A 7,500-nucleotide genomic window follows, 5' to 3' on the forward strand; every position below is an offset into this window, starting at 1 on the left:
TTCTTGTTCTTCGTCGTCGTCGTCGTTGCTATCGTCGTCCTCTTCTTGTTCTTCTTCGTCGTCGTTGCTATCGTCGTCCTCTTCTTGTTCTTCTTCGTCGTCGTTGCTATCGTCGTCCTCTTCTTGTTCTTCGTCGTCGTCGTTGCTGTCGTCGTCCTCTTCTTGTTGTTCTTGTTCTTCGTCGTCGTTGTTGTTGTCGTCGTCCTCTTCTTGTTCTTCTTCTTGTTCGTCGTCGTCGTTGTTGCCGTCGTCCTCTTCTTGTTTTTGTTGTTCTTCTTCGTCGTCGTTGCTATCGTCGTCCTCTTCTTGTTCTTGTTCTTCTTCTTCGTCGTCGTCGTTGTTGCTATCGTCGTCCTCTTTTTGTTGTTCTTGTTCTTCTTCGTCGTCGTTGTTATCGTCGTCCTCTTCTTGTTCTTGTTCTTCTTGTCCATGTTGTTCTTGCTCTTATTGTTCTCGTTCTAGTTTTTTCTTCTTCGTCATCGTCGCCATCATTTTCTGCTTGTTCTTGTTCTGCTTCTCAAGTTCTTATCGTTCTACTTGTTGTTGCTGTTGTTGTTCTTCTAAGTTCCTCTCCTTCTTCCCATTCTTCTTCTGCGCTCTCTTTCCTTTACTGCTATTGACCGGCGTGTTACCTTTGAAGTAAATGGTTAATCGTATCGACTTCTGTTAGTTCACGTCCATTCGTTATTTCTCATGTATAACATTCTTTCAAGTTTGCATTAAAATGTTATCTTGTCTGTGTATCTCTTGTCAGTAATGTGCATCACCTCATTTTTTTTGTTTCCTCTTGTGTGGGTGGGTGGTGGGTGGGGATGCGGTTGTGTGTGTGTGTGTGGAGGGGGTTGGGGGGTCCTTTCCGGTATGAACGCACGCACACAAGCACGCACGTTCGAACAAACACGTTAAAAAAACAACAAACATATACTTAGACACAATCACCAATTGTTCGCCGGCTCACACACACACACACACACACACACACACACACACGTTGCGCGCGTACGTCAGGTGGGGCGGTGGGAGGGAGCTGGGAGGTGGTAGTGGAAAGGTGTGGAAGGGGGCGGGGTTGCGTGGGATGGAGGGGGAGACTCGGATGAACGTGGGTAGAGGGGAGGTAAATGTGGCGGCACACACACACACACACACACACACACACACACACACACACACACACACACACACACACTGACATACACAAGCACGCACATCCGAACACAAACTTAATACCACGTAGGTATACTTCGACACCACACACACACACACACACACACACAACACTACACACACACACACACACACACACACACACACCACACACACACACACACACACACAACACTACACACACACACACTGACACACACACACAGAGCCAGTACAGTAAAGTGGGAGGGCCGGTGAAAAAACGCCAGGGAAAAAGGGGGCGTGGCTGCAGGCAGTACAGGCCCTCCTCTCACTCCCAGCGCATGTATTGGCGGCACGGCAGAAGGCGCCAGTGTGTTCGGGCACAACAGGGACCCCGGCAACAAATAAAGCGGGGGATTGTCTTGTAAACTTTGCTTTCCTCCTCCCCTCCCCACCTGCACCCCCACTACACTCCTCCCTCATCATTCCCTCTCTCTTTCCCTCCCTCTGACCCCTCCTCCCTCCCGCCCTCTCTCCCTGTCCATATGCCTACCTCTCCCTCTTACTCTACTCTCTCCCCCTACTCCCTACGCTAGCACCACCACCACATCCAGCATGCCCCCTCCCTCCCTCTCTCTCTCCCTGTCCGTATGTTTACCTCTCCCTCTCCCTCTACTCTCTCCCCTACTCCCTACGCTATCACCACCACCACATCCACCATGTCCCCTCCCTCCCTCTCTCCCTCCCTCTCTCCCTGTCCCTATGCCTACCTCTCCCTCTTACTCTATTCTCTCCCCTACTCCCTATGCTATCACCACCACCACATCCACCATGTCCCCTCTCCTCCTCCCTCCCTCTCCCCTGCCCCCTCCTCCCTCTCTCCCTGTCCCTATGCCTACCTCTCCCTCTTACTCTACTCTCTCCCCCTACTCCCTACGCTATCACCACCACCACATCCACCATGTCCCCTCCTTCCTCCCTCCCTCTCTGTTCCTATGCTTACCTCCTCTACCTCTTACTCTACTCTCTCCCTACGCCAGCACCACCACCATGTCCCCTCCCTCTCTACCTGTCCCTATGTTTACCTCTCCCTCTTACTCTACTCTCTCCCCTACTCCCTACGCTGGCATCACCACTACCACATCCACAATGCCCCCTCCCTCCCTCCCTCCCTCTCTCCCCCTGTCACCTCTTCCCTCTCTACCTGTCCCTATGCCTACCTCTCCCTCATACTCTACTCTCTCCTCTACTCCCTACGCTATCACCACCACCACGTCCACCATGTCCCCTCCCTCTCTCCCTGTCCCTATGCCTACCTCTCCCTCTTACTCTACTCTCTCCCCTACTCCCTAGGCTAGCACCACCACCACATCCAGCATGCCCCCTCCCTCTCTCTCTCCCCCTGTCACCTCCTCCCTCTCTTCCATGACCCTATGCCTACCTCTCCTTCTTAATCTACTCTCTCCCCATACTCCCTATGCTATCACCACCACCACATCCAGCATGTCCCCTCCCCCTCTCTCTCCCTGTCCCTATGCCTACCTCTCCCTCTTACTCTACTCTCTCCCTCTACTCCCTACGCTAGCACCACCACCACCACATCCACCATGTCCCCTTCCCTCTCTCCCCCTCTCTCTCCCTGTCCCTACGCCTACCTCTCCCTCTTACTCTATTCTCTCCCCTACTCCCTAGGCTAGCACCACCACTACATCCACCATGTCCCCTCTCTCCCTCCCTCTCTCCCTACCTCTCTCCCTGTCCCTATGTTTACCTCTCCCTCTCACTCTACTCTCTCCCTCTACTCCCTACGCTATCACCACCACCACATCCACCATGTCCCCTCCCTTTTCTCTCCCTCTCTGTTCCTATGCCTACCTCCTCTCCCTCTTACTCTACTCTCTCCCCCTACTCCCTACGTTAGCACCACCACCACATCCACCATGTCACCTCCATCCCTCTCTCCCTGTCCCTATACACTACCTCTCCCTCTTACTGTACTCTCTTCCCTACTCCCTATGCCAGCACCACCACCATGTCCCCTCCCTCTCTACCTGTCCCTATGTTTACCTCTCCCTTTTACTCTACTCTCTCCCCCTACTCCCTACGCTATCACCACCACCACATCCAGCATGCCCCCTACCTTCCTCCCTCCCTCTCTCCCCCTGTCACCTCCTCCCTCTCTCCCTGTCCCTATGCCTACCTCTCCCTCATACTCTACTCTCTCCCCTACTCCCTACCCTGGCATCATCACCACCGCATCCACCCCTACTACTACAACTACTACTACTACCCCTCATCCTTTATTGGTTGGTGTCCAACCACTCTTATCCGCTCTCTCTCTCTCTCTCTCTCTCTCTCTCTCTCTCTCTCTCTCATTTTTTAAAAACAAAACAGAACAGTGAGAGGTAACACATTGGTGTGTGGGAGATACTAAGAGTTTTAGAAGTAGGGTTTCGTTTGCAAAGATAACAGTGAAGGAGTGGGCTGGAGGGATAATCCAAAGTTTTGGGGGATATGATCCATGCTCTTTTTGATGCCATTAATTCTGGCCATTTGCTGGAAGACTGAGTAGTGTTGTCAGTTGGTATTTCAGGCTGCGTGTTTTTTTGTTTATCGATTTATCTATTTATTTATTTATCATAAAAAAATGAAATGATGTCTGTAGGTGTACTTAGCAATATCGCGAAGATGCGCGTGCACACACACACACACACACACACACACACACACACACACACACACACACACACACACGCACAAACACAACACAAAACAGACACACACACACATACACACACACACACGCACACACGTACACACACACACACACACGTACACACACACGCACACACACACAAATGCATATGCGCACTCTATCCATGTCTGAAGCATATACTGTTTTAATGTATGGTATCACAGTGTTTGTCGCAAAATGCTTGAGGCCAAGAACAATCCTGTGTCACTCACTCGCTCACTCACTCAATCACGCAACATGACGAAAAAAAAAAAAAAAAGCACGCAGATAACCACATACTTCATTAATTAAACGTATTCAAATGAAAACATCAAAATTCATTGAATTAACTGCCACCCCACCTGCTCTCTCTCTCTCTCTCCCCTCTCACCCCCTCCCACAACCCCCCTGCCACCTCCCTAGAGAAGTACCGAGGACAATGATGATTTCAGATGGAAAATACTGGGGTGGGAAGGGGAGGGGGGCGAGGGGGAGCGAGGGGTTGGGGGGGGGGGGGGGACTGCGGGCTCTGCATGAAAACCAGAAGGAAGACAAGTGTCCAGAGAGAGGATATCCAGTCAAGTCTGTCCAAGCAGTCGTCAGCTTTGTCATGAAGCGTGACGGATTCGTACTCGCTATAAATAAGCACGGAGGTCAAAGTATGAGTTGATTTCTCACGACACTGTGGCGACAGATAATCAATGCGAATGTACCTTTGACTCCGCCGATGCGATATAAAAGGGTAGGAATGACAGCATGCTGCGTGTGGAAATATGTGTGTGTATGCGTGTATGTATGTGTGTATGTATGCGTGTATGTATGTGTGTATGTATGTGTGTATGTATGTGTGTATTCCGTACTCATCAGTCCAGATTACTGTTTGTCTGCGGACCGAACGGTGTATTTTCTCTGACATGCTTTAATCATAACTATTATGTCTATGTTTAACTATAGTTTGATGTTTTATGCCTTTTCTTTAACTCATTTGCGATTATTGCATGTGCACAATGACGGGCGCAATAGCCGAGTGGTTGAAGCGTTGGACTGTCAATCTGAGGGTCCCGGGTTCGAATCACGGTGACGGCGCCTGGTGGGTAAAGGGTGGAGATTTTTACGATCTCCCAGGTCAACATATGTGCAGACCTGCTAGTGCCTGAACCCCCTTCGTGTGTATATGCAAGCAGAAGATCAAATACGCACGTTAAAGATCCTGTAATCCATGTCAGCGTTCGGTGGGCTATGGAAACAAGAACATACCCAGCATGCACACCCCCGAAAACGGAGTATGGCTGCCTACATGGCGGGGTAAAAACGGTCATACACGTAAAAGCCCACTCGTCTGCATACGAGTGAACGCAGAAGAAGAAGAAGCATGTGCACAATGATTGAGATGACATGGCTGTGAGGTTCATGTCAGTTAGTTTAGCATTTAAGTATTTTTTATAGCTTTTATGTATTCATACTGGATGACTCATTTTCGAGCATTTTTTTTTATTATTTTTTTTATTTTGATATTAAACACCATTAATTAATTTTTCTCATTTGAGATAAAATGGTATTCTGTGTTCTTTATGCTGTCAAAAGTGGAACTGTCGCATTCAGTCCACAAAACTTTCCGCTTTAGATTTCTTGTAGTTGGCCTAATGAGCTGGAGAGAGAGAGAGAGAGAGAGAGAGAGAGAGAGAGAGGGGGGGGGACACGTTTTCCTTTTCGTTTTATGGACTCTCGTGTATCAAGTATCACGAGACTCTTTTTCCAACTATTTTCCAGTTTTTAAGAAAACGTGTGTGTGTGTGTGTGTGTGTGTGTGTGTGATACTGCACGCACGCGTGTGTGTGCCTTTTAAAACTGGAAGTAAATGACCAAATGTCATTTTAGCACCCACGCACTGTTCTAAGAGTGCTTACAAAAACAAAGTGAGCTGACGTTCAAGTAATGCACTGAGCAGAATTGCGTGGAACAAGTGATTTTGAAGGAAAACATTCCGCCCATGACAAGGCCATCCAGGTGTGATTGTGAATTTTTCCGTGCATTTTTTTCTCCCCAGCTACTGCTGGGCGATGCTCATACTCACGGTAGCTTTCGTCAAATCGGAAATGAATGACCGGGATATGATGAGTTTCAGATTGTCAGCACAACCTGAGTTCAAGTACTCGAAATATCAAGCTAAAAAAAAAAAAAAAAAAAAAAAAATCATCAGATGGAATACAAGGTTTGGCTCTCAAGGCTCGACCAGCGTATATGGATTAGCCTGCACGCTTTGACATCTCCTTTCAAAAAGCAAGTTAGAATGCTAAGGGGGGAACGCCTATGTTGTCCCCTCACCTTCATGAAATTTGTCTTCCTCCCCTATCCTCCTTTATCTTTTTTCTTTTCTTCATTTTCAGAAATTGAAGTTGTAAAGCGGGGATTGTTTATGGCATCAACATGTGGAAAAGTCCCATCCCCTAACAGCGCACCTAAAAAATCAGCATGACTTTTTTTTTCATTTTCTTTTTAACACATACAATTAATATTTAAACACCCTCGCTCAACTTTTGTCGCTTAGTATATACACAGCCGAGACACCAGAGGTCTATCTGAACGAGGCTCCCCATTATCATTACTATTATTATCACGAACCCCCCACCCCTACCATCCCCTCGCCCGACAACCACCCCTCCCTCCTACCCATGTTCATAAAAATTATGATAGTTTTTTAACGCCAGACGGGGAGGGGGATGGGGAAGTGTCGGTGGTGGTGTGGGGGGAGGGAGAGTGGAGTGGGTGATGGAGAGAAAGGGGAGAGAGGAGGGAGAGAAGGAGGAGGAGGAGGAGGGGGTGTGATAGGGGAGGAGGGGCCAACAGGCACACAGGCGGAACAGGAGGGCGCGGGGTGATTATAGCGCCGTGCGGGGGGTTAACGCGCAGTGTCGGCGCCGTCACGACTCTTCCCCCCTCCCCCTTTCCCCGCCCCTCCCCTTCCTCCACCCCAACCCCTCACACACTCCTCCCTCCTCCCTCCTTCCCCTCCTTCCTCCTCCCCCTTGTCTTTCCCCAACCTCCCTATTTTATGGTCCAACTCCGGTGACGGAGCCCCACAGTAGTGGTACAAGGGAGCGGAGAGAGAGCCAACACGGAGCCGCTGCTTCAGTTCCTTTCTCTCTCCCCCTCCCCACGAAACAAGAACTATCCGCAAAGCGCTTCAGCTGAACAAAACAGTGGAGAGAGAGAGAAAGAGAGAGAGAGACTACAGTGCTGATTGTGTGAGCTAGTCAGTCAGTCAGTCAGAGACAGAGAGAGTGGGAGGGCCTTTACTGGCCTCCGTACAGAGCAGTGCGTTATTTTAGTTCAGTTCGTTCGGCCCTCTGGATGTTGTTGTCTTTTCTGTTTCTGACTAAAACACCGCGTTGTGTTGTGTTGTGGCGGTGTGTTTGGAGTTAAACAACAGAGGCTACACTTGTCAAGAAAGGGGTACTGCTGCTACAACAACTACTACCGTACCCCACCCTTCCCCCCACCCTCCCTCAACAAGGCCCAGGGGGCAGGGAACAGCTGTGTGAAGGAAGGAAGAAGGGGCAGGCGCCGTGCAACTGTTGTAGCTGAAGGCACTGTGGCCCTCTCTAACGCTGCGCTCTGTCTCCGCCGCCGTCCGTGCTGGC

The sequence above is a fragment of the Babylonia areolata genome, chromosome 19, assembly GCF_041734735.1.
Source record: "Babylonia areolata isolate BAREFJ2019XMU chromosome 19, ASM4173473v1, whole genome shotgun sequence".
Classification (NCBI taxonomy): domain Eukaryota; kingdom Metazoa; phylum Mollusca; class Gastropoda; order Neogastropoda; family Buccinidae; genus Babylonia; species Babylonia areolata.